Source organism: Lontra canadensis, unplaced genomic scaffold (assembly GCF_010015895.1).
Source record: "Lontra canadensis isolate GAN:19392208 unplaced genomic scaffold, GSC_riverotter_1.0 scaffold43, whole genome shotgun sequence".
Taxonomy (NCBI): Eukaryota; Metazoa; Chordata; class Mammalia; order Carnivora; family Mustelidae; genus Lontra; species Lontra canadensis.
Genome location: NW_022631037.1, coordinates 4,009,861 through 4,022,118, shown reverse-complemented (window position 1 = coordinate 4,022,118; position 12,258 = coordinate 4,009,861). Strand labels below are relative to the sequence as shown.

At 55.1% G+C, this 12,258-nt stretch overlaps 1 protein-coding gene across 2 annotated transcripts in view; it reads right to left on the bottom strand.

Moving 5' to 3' along the window:
- CUEDC1 (CUE domain containing 1) overlaps positions 1-12,258 on the bottom strand; it is an 81,952-nt gene that overhangs the window by 25,270 nt on the left and 44,424 nt on the right. For both annotated transcript variants that reach the window (XM_032871982.1, XM_032871983.1), the window contains one exon: positions 4,795-4,891. The gene's annotated coding sequence lies outside the window, so the exon portion shown is untranslated. The remainder of the gene's footprint in view (positions 1-4,794; positions 4,892-12,258) is intronic.

The following is a 12,258-nucleotide window of genomic DNA, read 5'->3' as shown; positions in this document are numbered from 1 at the left end:
CGACCTCCAGTGTCCTCATTTGTAAGAACAGGTGTAAATACCACCTGGAAGGAATGTTGTGATGGAACTTCTGTGGGGGTCCGGAGCTAGTAAGCACCCAAGGAGACAAGTTGGCATGGCCTCAGGCACAGACCGTGGCCCTTGACTACACTCACAGACTGAACAATCTTATCCAGTCCCGTGGCTTTAAATACCACCTACAGGCTGAATACAGGCTCCCAAATTTCTCTTGCCCGGAGGCCTCCTGGGAACACGCCCTTCAACTCAACACCGCACAGCTGACCTGCTGCCCCCACTTGGATGTCCCACAGCAGCTGACATAATGGGTCGTCCGACTTCAAGGTTCCTTCCAGACCTGACCTGCCCCTCCCACCTTCCTCATCTCTGAACGGCAGCTCCATGTGACTCAGGCACAAAGCTCAGGCGACTCCTTAAGTGCTCGAATTCTCTTCCACCCCACACCCGGTGGCAGCAAACCCCATCTTTCCTATCTTCAAGACCATCCCAGGACCCGGCTGCAGCTCACCACCTCTGCTGCTACCACCGTGCCTATCGGTGTTCCCCACTGCCTTCCCACAGCCACCTGCAAGCCACGTGTTCCAGGGGCCTCCATCTCCTCACAGATATCAACATGCTCCCTCCTTCCCTTCCTTCGGGACCCTATTCAAGCATCATTGTACCAAGCACCAGCCCTATCTGCCACGTTCCCTCACTGTTTGCCCTGCTTTGTTCTCCTCATGCGACAGACCACCTGAGAGATTATATATTTCCTTATCAATGAGCATCTCCGCCACTCGGAGGACTTCTTAGTTTCCCAACCCCTTTCTCCTCTATGTTCTCATTTAGTCCTCATGAAAAAGCTATCATTTCTATGGGGGGGGTGTGTGTGTGTATGGATTATTATCCCACTTCACAGATGAAACAACTGAGGCCAAGGCAGTCAGTACCATGGTTAAGGTCCCAGAAGCCTCCTACTGCCTGACCTGAGGGCCTCTTCCCTTACAAGGCACAGGAGGCTGATGACAGGATGGTCCCTTTGCCAAGCCAGTGTCAGCTCCTGGGGACAGGAAGTCAACCCCCTCAAGATCTGACTTAACATTCCATTGCCCCTGGGGAGGACCCAGCCCTGAAAGGTAGGGGGAGAACAGGAGGCCTCAGGAAGAGATGTGGGATTAGGAGGCCAGAGCTCCCAATTGCCAGTACTTTCCTTCCCCCACCCCCACCCTGTCTCCTCCAAGGAGGAGGGACTGCCAGGGGCCAGCTCTGTCTCCGCACACTTCTGGTTCCCTCCTCTGAAAATCCCCCAGGGACAAGGGACACACCAGATCTTGTGATCCATCTGTAATTGCTGTGATCCCGCCCTGCAGAAGGGAACTCACTGGCCGGACTCGCCTCAGGTCTGGGCCCAGCCCAGTGGCACCGCCATGCCAGGCCACTAGGTGGTGTCCCAGGGCCCAGGCTCCAGCTGCTCCCGGGGAAAGGGCAGACAGAGCAGCTTCTCTCCCAGAACCCAAAAATCTGCCCCACCCCCACCTCGGACTAAAAAAGAGAGGAACCCAACAAGCCCCAGGGTCTCAGAACCCAACACTGGAAGAGCTTCAGGATAGTTTATTCTCCAAGTGGGAAACACGAGGCACACACATGCCACCAATTTCGCGCCCCCGTCCTTGGCAGACATCACGAATCTATCCAGGTATTGCTATTGTCCTGTGGAGCCCACAGAGCCCTTCATCAAGTGATTAGAATTGGCAAGCGAGATGCACCCTGCTTGCCAGCCCTTTCTTTCCCGGACGAGAAGACAAGGTCCCGGCTTACTTTGTCTCATCAGGAATCCGGGCTGCAAAAGCCAGCGGGGCCAGAATGAGGTCATATGACCCCTGGGACGCTTGTGTAACCATGGTTAAGCCCCGGGGAAACCTCAAGTGGGTAATGGCAGCGCTAATGGAGAGGCTGCCGGGCAGCCGAAGGGCAGCTGCCTCCTTGTCCAATTGTCACCCCAGTCGCCATGGGGGCAGGGCACAGGGAAGACAGCTCAGCATCTGGGCTTCTGAGCTGGAGAGGCCCCCAAAGGGGGCAGAAAGGAAGGTGGGGGCCCGAGAGACGAAGAGAGGCTCTTAGGGTCTGCGTGTGAGTGCGGGCGCTCGAGGGTGTCATTGTGTGTGTGTGTGTGTGTGTGTGTGTGTGTGCGCGCGCGCGCGCACTCGAGCCCGCGCCGGCAGGGGGAGGGGTGGTGCTGACAGAGGCGCCTTGTCCTCCTGCCCCTGCACAGGCTTGTTTTCTTCCCAAGCTATTAATGTCGCTGCAGCTTCAAAAGCCGGGTGACCTTTAAATGCCGAGCCTCCTGCTCCTGCCCAAGGCGTGGTAAAGGCTTAATGGAAAACGCAACCGGCCACAGCTGCTGGGGTGACGGCGACAAAGCCAGTCTCATTCTGAGGGGACCGGGCCGTGGGGCAGCCACACCTGTGCCCACCTCTGGGGGCACAATGAGCACAGTGCGAGGGGAAAGGAGGCCTGGTTGGACCTGAGAGGAGCAAGAGGAAGAGGAGGAGAGACAGACTCAGCAATACCTCACCCTGCTTTGTGACCTTGGGTTGCCCACTTAACCTCTCTGGGCCATGCCCTATCATTTAGTCCAATCTAAGCCTGGGGCAGAACAAAAGTCCCCCTTTCCAGAAAAAAATCTTTTAAAAATCCATAGAAGAAAAAAGAAGGAAAAGAAACACAGTTGCTTTCCTAATTTTTCTCTCTCTTGTCTCAATTTCCATTTGTGTAGGTGTATAGGCAAGGGGAGCTAAGGTAGGGCCTAGGGCAAGAGGTTTCAAAGGAAATTAATAAGGTCCTCCCCTAGGGAAGGACTGGTCCTGAAGCCTCAATCCCAAGGACACCTTCGTCCCTCCCTGGGGCTCCTGAGGCCCCAGTACAGAGCTAGGCTGCCATAAAAGGCACCATCAAGAAGCCCCTTCTGCATTCCAGCTGAAAAGTCCAAGATGAAGCTCCTCAGGCATGAGTAACGTGGTGTTTGACTCATCTTGGTCGGATAATGGTCATAGTAGGAATGATACTCTAACACTATTGCTGGCTTCCTTCCAAGCCAACCCTATTCCAGGTGTCTTCTGCATGTTCACTCTTACCATCCTCTCTCTGCAGCTCTGCAAGGTGCATACTATCCCTGTGATTTCTACTTTATGGACAGAAAAATGAAGCACAGAAAGGTCCAGGGACTTGTTCAGGTCACACAGCTAAGTGGCCAAGACGACATTTGAGTCTGGGAGGTCTGGCTCCAGAATCACGCTGTAAATCCATCCACCACCCCCGCCCCCCCACCGTCCCGTATTCCTAGAGTTGAGCACAGAGCCAGGCATGTGGCAAGAACTCAAGTAAACCAGAACTGAGTCCTCAACGGGGCAGCAAAGCTGCCCTGGGGGAGGCTGGGGGTGCCTAGGGCCCGTGTTGGGAGAGCAAGGGAAGAGAAAGGAGAAGTTTGCAGTTTGCAGGCAAAGCCTTATCCTGAAGGAAGGACCGTTTCCTTACAAAAACCTTTTCGCACTCCACCAAGGTTGTTTAGTTGCCGAGAAGACCAACTGTTTTCCACTTCGACCTGAGCTTCTTAAAAACTATTTCCACAACAATCCCTCTCTCCATCAACAAATTCTATCAGCTTAGCCAAGACACTCAACCCAGGAGGCTGCGAGGAGATCAAACATCCATGAACAGAAGGGGTGCTGCTCCCCACTGCCCTACTCAGGGGCCGCACCCCGGAGGAACCCCTCTGGGTTGACAGCAATGTCTGTGCACCTGGGACCAGGTCAGTAGCCCAGACTCAGAGAAGGGAGCCACTGGCAGCTCAGGTGCAGGCCAGAGAAGCTGGGCTAGTTCCAGGCATGAGCTCATGCTGGCCCAGGTCCATCTTCTTGGGAAAGAGGGGCCAGTGGCCCCTCCCTGGGCCTCTCCTTCCGGCAGTTGGGCTGCAGGTCCCTCCAGGAGCAGGGCCTGCATAGTCTGGGGCTGAGCTCTCAAGTCTGAACAGTCCCAGATGTCTCTGAGCCCCTGGGACAGGTGGTCAGGCAAGGATGCCACACAACTGAGTATCTGAGAGTGCCCAGGGAATCCAGGCCAAGGAACCAAGATTAGGGAGGGGTGCTCAGGGTGAGCAGGGGAGCATCCTGGGAACAGAAGTCCGACTCCTGCCCCCTTGCCCCCACACTAATACACACTGTGCACTCACCCACTGATCCATGAATCCCAATTCTATGGAATTCATATACTATGTATCATGGAAGGATACATTTTTTGTTTACAACAGTGAACAAAAAATGAGGCATCTCTATACGTGTCCCTGCCCAAGACCCATGGCTAAGGGGAACAAGGCAAGGCAGTACTGGACTACAGTATATTATAATATGCGTATGTATGGAGAGGACATTCACAAGAAACTGATCCTATAGGTTTCTGCTGGGAGGAATTAGGTCATAAGGGACAGATTGGGGAAACTTTTCTCTGTAAATCTTTGTATATCTTTTACATTTTGATTCATGTTCATTCATTGATTTAAAAATAAAATAAGCAGATCACCTGTAAAGAAGAGCAAGAGGACAGCAATGCCAGTGATTTTTTCATCTTTTTGCCTATGTATATTATCTACAACAGACATGATTCAGTTTTTAAAAATCATTACAGCAAATGTCTATGAGGGCTAACCATGTGCCATATACTTTCTAAGCCTCCAAGTAAAGGAATTATAAGACCCACTTAACAGATAAGGAAACTAAGGCCCAGAGAGTTGATATCACTTACGTGGGATCACACAGTCAGTGACGGAGCCAGAATTTGAATCCAAACGGCAGAGCTCCAGAGTCCATGCTCTTCTTAACCTCCTCCTTACACTGTCTCTCTAATTAAAACAAAACAAAACAAAAACTGAATGATGACAAGAAAAAAAATCTTAAGAAAAAGCAAACCACAAAGCCTGTAGGACTTTAGAACTTTTGTAATCCTTTGAGTCCCAACTCCATCCTTCCTGCCTCCACTTGCCCAGCAGGCCTTCGCCAGTCCTGCCTCAGTGGAAGCTGGGCACCACTCCTCCCCCCAGGGCTCCCTCCTGCTCAGGGGCCCGTCCACCTCCTGGTGGCCTCGCAGGGGAGAATGAAGGGCGGTGGGTAAGGCGGTGGCCGATGCCACCGCTGTTCCAGAGGTCACACCACAGCGTGAGGGGGTCCTCCGGGGCAGGGCAGGGCCAGGTCTGGCCAGGCAGCTCCCTGCAGAGGGGAAGCCGCATGTTGGTTGTGAACACTGCGGAGTCTGGGGTAAGAGGCTGCAGAGTGCAGAGCATGGCGTCACAGAGGAGCTTTAGCTCTGGGCCAACCTCAGCTTTCATTCTGATCACCACTGCTTGGGTGAGTGGAGCTTCTCTGACTGAGTTTCCTCATCTGTAGAACGGGACACCTGTTCCTCTGAGGACGGGTTCCCCTCCAGGGGGATTCTTGCGATGGGCACACACAGGCTCCACACAGATGCTCTCAGCCTGGAGAAGCTGTTAGTAAGTCCCCAAGGCCACACACTTCTCTGGGGCTGAGTCTAGAGCCTGGTGCAGGAGTCAGGCCTGGCTGGGGTTATGGAGGGGGGACAGTATGCAGCACAAAGGTCTCCCAGCAGGGGCCTCCAGGACCTCAACTTGGGGGGCTCTGGGGCCCCTGAGTGGAGCACGGAGCTAGCCAACAGCCCCATTCCTGCCCATACTCTGCTATGCATCCTAGGGGAGAAGGGACTGGAATATACTGGGGCCTGGGTGGCCCAGACCTCCCAGTACTCCTGGGGGCCTGCCCTCTAGGGGAGGGGCTCCAGGCCATCCCCAGGGGTGAAGGAACGCAGGCACACAAGCTGACTGGCCTTCTCAGAAGAGCCTCTGGCAGTTGAGGAATGCAGGCCCAGGGCTGGGGAGCAGAGCCTTGGGGAGGAGGTGGTTGGCTCTGAGCTTCAAAGGAACAGGCAGCAGCTGTGGCTGGGAGGGCCTCGGCCCTCCCCCTCTGGCAGCCAAGACACCATCAGAAATTCCACCCCAGCAAGAAGGGCCGGCCCAGACAGCAGATGGGATTGCTTAGAGCCACTTACCAGGCCAGCTACTTTCCCCGACCACGGGCTGCTCCCCCTCCTCGCCGCAGCTCCTTCTCAGTCTGCACAGCAGCCGAGCTCCCTTCCCAAGGCCTGCGGCGCACAGAAGCCAGCCGCTGGGCATCCACTCCAGACCTGAGGCCCTCCCTTGTCCACACCGCCTCACCTCCACACAGACACATGCCCACCCGTGCCCTCGGGAGAGGCCTGGAGAGGACAGTGGGAAGAAATCGCATGTTCTCACTCCCAGAGGGCACCTGTTGCCAAAGGTGGCAGAGCTCCTGGGCCTGCGATTTGATCCCAGCTGGGATTTGAACCCAGACTCCTGGGCCAGTGCTCCCTGTCTGTGTGGTGCACGGACGCCAAAGTAGCTCGCATGCGGCATACACCAGCTCCCGCAGACCCCTTCGCTCACGAGGCCACGGGACAGCGACAACCTTCATTAGGTTTTTCCTGAACACTCCCCTCTGCCCCCAGGTGCTCAGTCATTCCTCTCTTCACCCGACTCCGAATTAAAATTACAGCCACACTCTCCTCCATCACCCTAAGGGCCCCTGTGCGAGCCACTCCCTTCACTAGGCTGATGGCAGGGCGGCGGGAGGCGGCCACCTGTGCCCAGAGTGGCTTTTACAGTGTCTGGGGCAGCAAAGGTGAGTTCAGGTTGACCTGACCCACCCCAGTGCGGGCCAGAACCAGAGGCACCGCCTTCCCAGTCGCTGGCAGGATCAGCCCCTGGAATGTAGCCCGGGGAAGGGCATCGGGCCAGTGGGGCTTGCCAGCCCTGGCCCTCAAATCGGACAGTCAGAGGAAGGGGGTGGGAACACTTGGGGGCCCCATAACCAGCTCTCTTTGCCTCCAGGGGTCTCAGTCTCCACCTCTAGAAAACAGGAAGAGCCCCTAATGAGTCTCACCTCTCCCACCACTGAAACCTCCCAGGGATGCAAGGACATGGAGGGGTTGGGGGTGGATTAGGGCCAGAGAAAGGTACCACTGTACTAGGTACAAACCACGAGGTCTGCAGAAGGAAGTGGCTGTATTCCAGTCCCCCAGGGCTGGAAGGACTTGTACCCTTTCTTAGCTATAGAACCAGAACCCCTTCCCACCCCTTTCCTCACATGAGACCCTCAGCAAAAGTCTGTTCTATAAGGACACTAAGTCTCTCAGCCCCTCCCCTCCCCCAGATGTTACACATAATCAGAGAACCTGTCATTTACAGAGTGCGGGTTAATCGTCCACGAGCATCTAGCACTGTCCATCACGGCCTTCTACCAGTGTCAGAGCCATTTTACTGAGTTATGTGTGACCCAGAGGTTGTCCAGGGCTGGGCCACATCCAGCTCGTGTGGCCTTACATGGCAGAGCCAGCATGCCTGTCAAATCTTCCGACATACTGGTTCCTCTCCAGGGTTTTAAAGCCTGGGGTTCAGCCCCCGCGCTCTTGTCTCCTGAGCTGTTTGCAGCTCTGCCTATTTCCCCTCCTGCTTCCAGCCTGCTCTTGGGAAATGTTAATGTGCTTTTCTATCAGTCTCAGAAGCAAACACTCTTTGCATTAAAGCCCTGTATCTCAGAGGGGGGTGAGACTTCATCAGACTCCCCTGAGGTGTTTTCTAAAAACACATATTCTCCACCCCACTATTAAATCGGAATCTCGGGGGAGGGGGTGCTGGGAATCTGCTTTTTAACAAGCTCTTCGGATCATTCTGATGCCCAGTAAAGTGTGAGGACCCCCGGCTCACAGGGTGATGCAATATAAAGCTCTGGATTCTAGTTTTAGCGCCATGACAAACCAGCCGGCTGACCTTGGGCAGATCACTTTACCTCTGGGGCCTCCGGCTTCCCATCTGAAAAATGGGCAAGGAGGACTGAGATGATCTCCAGGCCCCTCTCCCCACTGACAGCCTCTGTGTGTGCCCTAAGTCCCCAGATGGTTCCCAGGTGTCTGGACTGAATTTTATGGCCCGTATACTGTAGGCACGCATTAAAGAGAGTTCCAGTCAGACTGATTTAGGGAGATCTGCAAAAATACCTTCTCTCTGGCACCAGGCCCTAAACAAATGACTTTTGGATTGTCCATGACACCTCCCCCTCTCCTGAGCACCTACTTGCTTCATTCCAGCCGGAGACAACCAGGATTCTATAAACACTGGGTCTGCACACCTGGGCTTAGTCAACAGTCAGCAAACAAAGGCTCTGTCAAATCACCCCACAAGCCCAGACTCGCACCCGCTCTGTCTCTCAAGGGGAAGAACCCAGCCTGGGATGTGCGGACCCTGCATGCCCTTCCTCCATCACAGAGTGGGCATGAGGGGCTGGCTCGGACAAAAGGCATGGCCAGAACAGCCCCAGCCTATGGTGGATTGCAAGGTTTATCCAGACTTAAGAGCTGTGAGGCAACAGTCTGGGAAGCAGCCAGCAATCTCTGGGACGCTGGAAAAGCAGCTGGCTGTTCCTTAGTCCCTGGGTTCCTTGTTGGTCACCCCTTAACTCACAATGTATCTAGCAAGTGCTCAAGCATTGCCTCCTGGCAGTAAACATAGGCTTGATTTCGTCCTTCAAGGGCTATGTATACATAACAGTGGAGCTGTGGGGATTATCAGGCCCACAGACACAGGGTGAATTCAGATTCCTGCCACCTTTGCAGACAGTGAAGCTATGTGTGCTCCCGCCAAATTAACCAAGGGGGAAGGATGAGCAGGCAAGGAGAGAACGGAAGCCCAGCTTCTACAGTGGGACACAGCCGGGAGTTCCAGCTACGGTCTGCTGACCCTCCTCATTTAAGGATACTGAAATGGATTATTTTCTCACTCTGAGCACGCCAACTGACCCAAATGGTGGTGCTTTAAGTGTGCACCGTACTTTACAGTTTACAGCACAGTTACAGTACAGTACAGTTTGCACTACAGTACAGGGGGCTGGGGGGGGTGAGGGGGGCGAGCCGCAGGGAGGAGGAGTCCACCAGCCCTTTCCCATTCTGCCAGGCTCCAGGCTGGGCACATCCCATGTGGCAGGGACCCACTCTGGCCCTGTGTGAGGCACTTCACCTACATGGGATCCTCGGAACAACCCCGCAGGGTAGGAAGCAGATTATCTGGTAGATGAAGAGACTGAGACAGACACAGAGGAATTAACTCGCCTGCGGTCTCACAGTCAGGAAGTGGCGAGTAAGGATTCTTCCCCAAAGCCCACACTGCCAACCACTTACCGCACTGACACTGAACTTACACTGGTGGGCCTCTGATTCTGCGTGGGCAAGGGGAGAAACAGGCTCCAATGGTCCCCCCTCCCCCTGCCCCTGGGTATCCTGGAGCAAGAGCAGAAGCACTGTGTGGAGGTGGCCCCAGAGCAGGGAAGCAGAGCGGAGGTGGGAAGACTGAGTCGTCCCGCCACAGGCCTCCTCTGCCACAGCCGCCCCAGGCCCAGAGGGACCAGCACCAGGCTCCCTCTCCCACCCCCAGCAGGACCTCCCTGTCCGGGGCCTGGTCTGTCCTCAACACTCAGCGGCGGGCCCCACAGGAGGAAGTGGCCACACTTGAAAATCATTGCCATGCGGGGCTGAACTTGGGGCTTTTGTTCTTGAGCAAGGGCAGTCACATTTCACTTTCAGGAAGGGGCCGGGAGGGTGGGGCCGCTCAGCATTGCACAACCAAGACAGGCTCAGACACACACGGGTCCACTGTGGAAGTCTGCTTAGACAAGCGGGAAAGTACTAGCAGACCCACGGCCTCTCCCCCATGGCAGGTCTGCACAGAGACCGGACACAGGCCAAGCCATTCTCCTGCTTTTTATTTATTTTTTAAATATTTGTAAAAAGATTTTATTTATTTATTTGACAGAAAGAGAGACAGTGAGAGAGGGAACACAAGCAGGGGTCGTGGGAGAGGGAGAAGCAGGCTTCCCGCTGAGCAGGGAGCCTGATGTGGGGCTGGCTCCCAGGACTCCAGGGTCATGGTCTGAGCCGAAGACAGATGCTTAAGGACCGAGCCACCCAAGTACCCATGTCCCCCTGCTTTTTTAATCAAGGCCTTGTGGTCAGTCATCTCAGCAAGCCAAATAAAAGAAGGAAGAGTAAGGTAGCAGAGGCAGGATGAGAACTGAGGCCTCCAACCACCCCGGGCAGAGGGTGTGCGGGGGGAGCCTTGGGTCTGAGCGAGGGACCACTTGGCCACATCTGCCTGGGAGGGGCAGCCCCAGCACTGGGAAAACCGCCTACCTATGCCTCCTGCCCTTTCAAGAGCACAGCATCCCCCCTAACCACACAGGTGCCACGCAGGTGCCTTATGGCCCCGGCCCTCCCCTAGGGAAGGGGAGGGACAGCAAACAGCCCACAGCAGTGCCTAGAGCAACTTTGTCTGGGGGCAGCTCTTCCCTCAAAGAGTCACCTCTTGCTCCCTCCTCCAGGAGGCGGTGGTGGGAGGGATGGGAGAAAAGTCAGTCAAAGGAAAAGCTTTTTAAAAAGTAATACAAGAATAAACCAGGTTTTGAGCAAGTCCCATAGCCCTTGGAAAAAGGGCTGTCCTGAGATCCACGGGAATGGTCCCGTTCCCCTCCCCACCTTGCACAGTTCAGAGGCGAAGGTTTTCACCTTCTCCCCTCCTGCGCCTCCTCACAGCTTCACCTCCAGACCCTCAAGGAAACTGGTAGAAATGGGATCCTTGTCCTTTGTCAGCTACAAAGTAAACAGCTCTCTGGGGGTTTGCCCTCCTTGGCCAGGAGGGGTCCTCTCCCACTCTCGGGCGACCGGGGGCTCCCACCCTCCCTGAGCTCTGCTGGGGCGGCGAGGAGTTAAGAGAATGCGCGGGTTCAGGGCCCGCTGGCAGGGGCAGGCCACCCACCAGGTCCAGCTCACCCCCCTCAAAGCCGCTCTGTTTGTAAAGGGCTTTCAGGGACAGGAAGCAATAAACAGAGTCAAGCGGCCAAGATGCAGGGGCTGATTATGCAGTTTATGGATTTTCCAGGCCGCTTTGTACTCTCCCACCAGCTGCCTGGGGCTCTGCAGAAAAAGGTGCTGGCAAAAGACAGGCCGGTCCTTGGCTTGAAAGGTGGACTTCTGCCAGGTCTAAACTGGGTCTTTCCTAATGGGGGGAGGTGGGCACTGGATGTCTTGCCCGTCCCCACAAACACCTTCTCAGTGCCATACACCACCAGAGCCCAGACTCTCTCTCTCTCTCTCTCACCAGCCCACTGCTCACCTCTCCACCCAGCTCTAAGTTACTTGACTCCCCGGAATTCCCAGAGGGGAGGGCGTGCCTGGCCAAAGCGGCCCCTTCCAGAAGGTGGGTGGCCCTCCCTTCCAAAGCCGCTCACAGCTCAGCTCAGCTTAGCCTAGCGTGGCCACCCCGGGAGTAGAGAGTGAGTTGGGAATACCTGAGCCCGGTGGGGAAGGGGGTTCTGGACAGCAGGGCCTCCCCAGTACCAAGCTCAGCTCTCATTTTCCCCCAAACAGGCTGTGATCCCGTGAGACGGTGGCCCATGTGGGCAAGCTGGGCAAGGCAGCAGGCACAGAGCAGTTGGCAAGAGCGACAAGGGGACAAGGGGGAGCACCCCCACTCGTCTCTCAGGACACACTAACCAATAAATAACATGAGACACATGCCCAAAATGGAAAAGCATGCGGCCGAGACCTTCGGAGGCCAACACAGAATGACACGAAAAAGCCAAATGAGTGGGCCTTGTGCCCACTGCGCTGGTTTTGTGGAGGCGTCTGGTGTGTACTTGTGTCTCGCGACAGGCGCGCACAGCAGACCCTAAGTAGCGGTTATCTTAGAGGTGGGGCTGCGGGAGGGGTTCGCTTCTGTGTACTTCCCGCGGCTCTGCGTCCTTTGAAGTTTTTCCACAAACAGGCATTATCTATGTAGTTTGAAATTAAGAATTTAAAAAATAATAAGGTGCACTGCCAGGTGGATGGGCACTCATGGGCGAAAACAGTTTGGTAGCTCCTTACAAAGGTGAACACAAAATTACCCTATGAGCTAGCGATTACACTCCTAAGGCGTAAACCCAGAAGACCTGGAAGCAGCGAGTCAAACGGATACGTGTAGACACAACCATGTTCAGAAGAACATTATTCACACTGTCCCAAAGGCAGAAACCACCCAGTGTCCATCCACAGATGAACGGATAAGCAAAATGCAGTGTACACATAAGGGAAAAA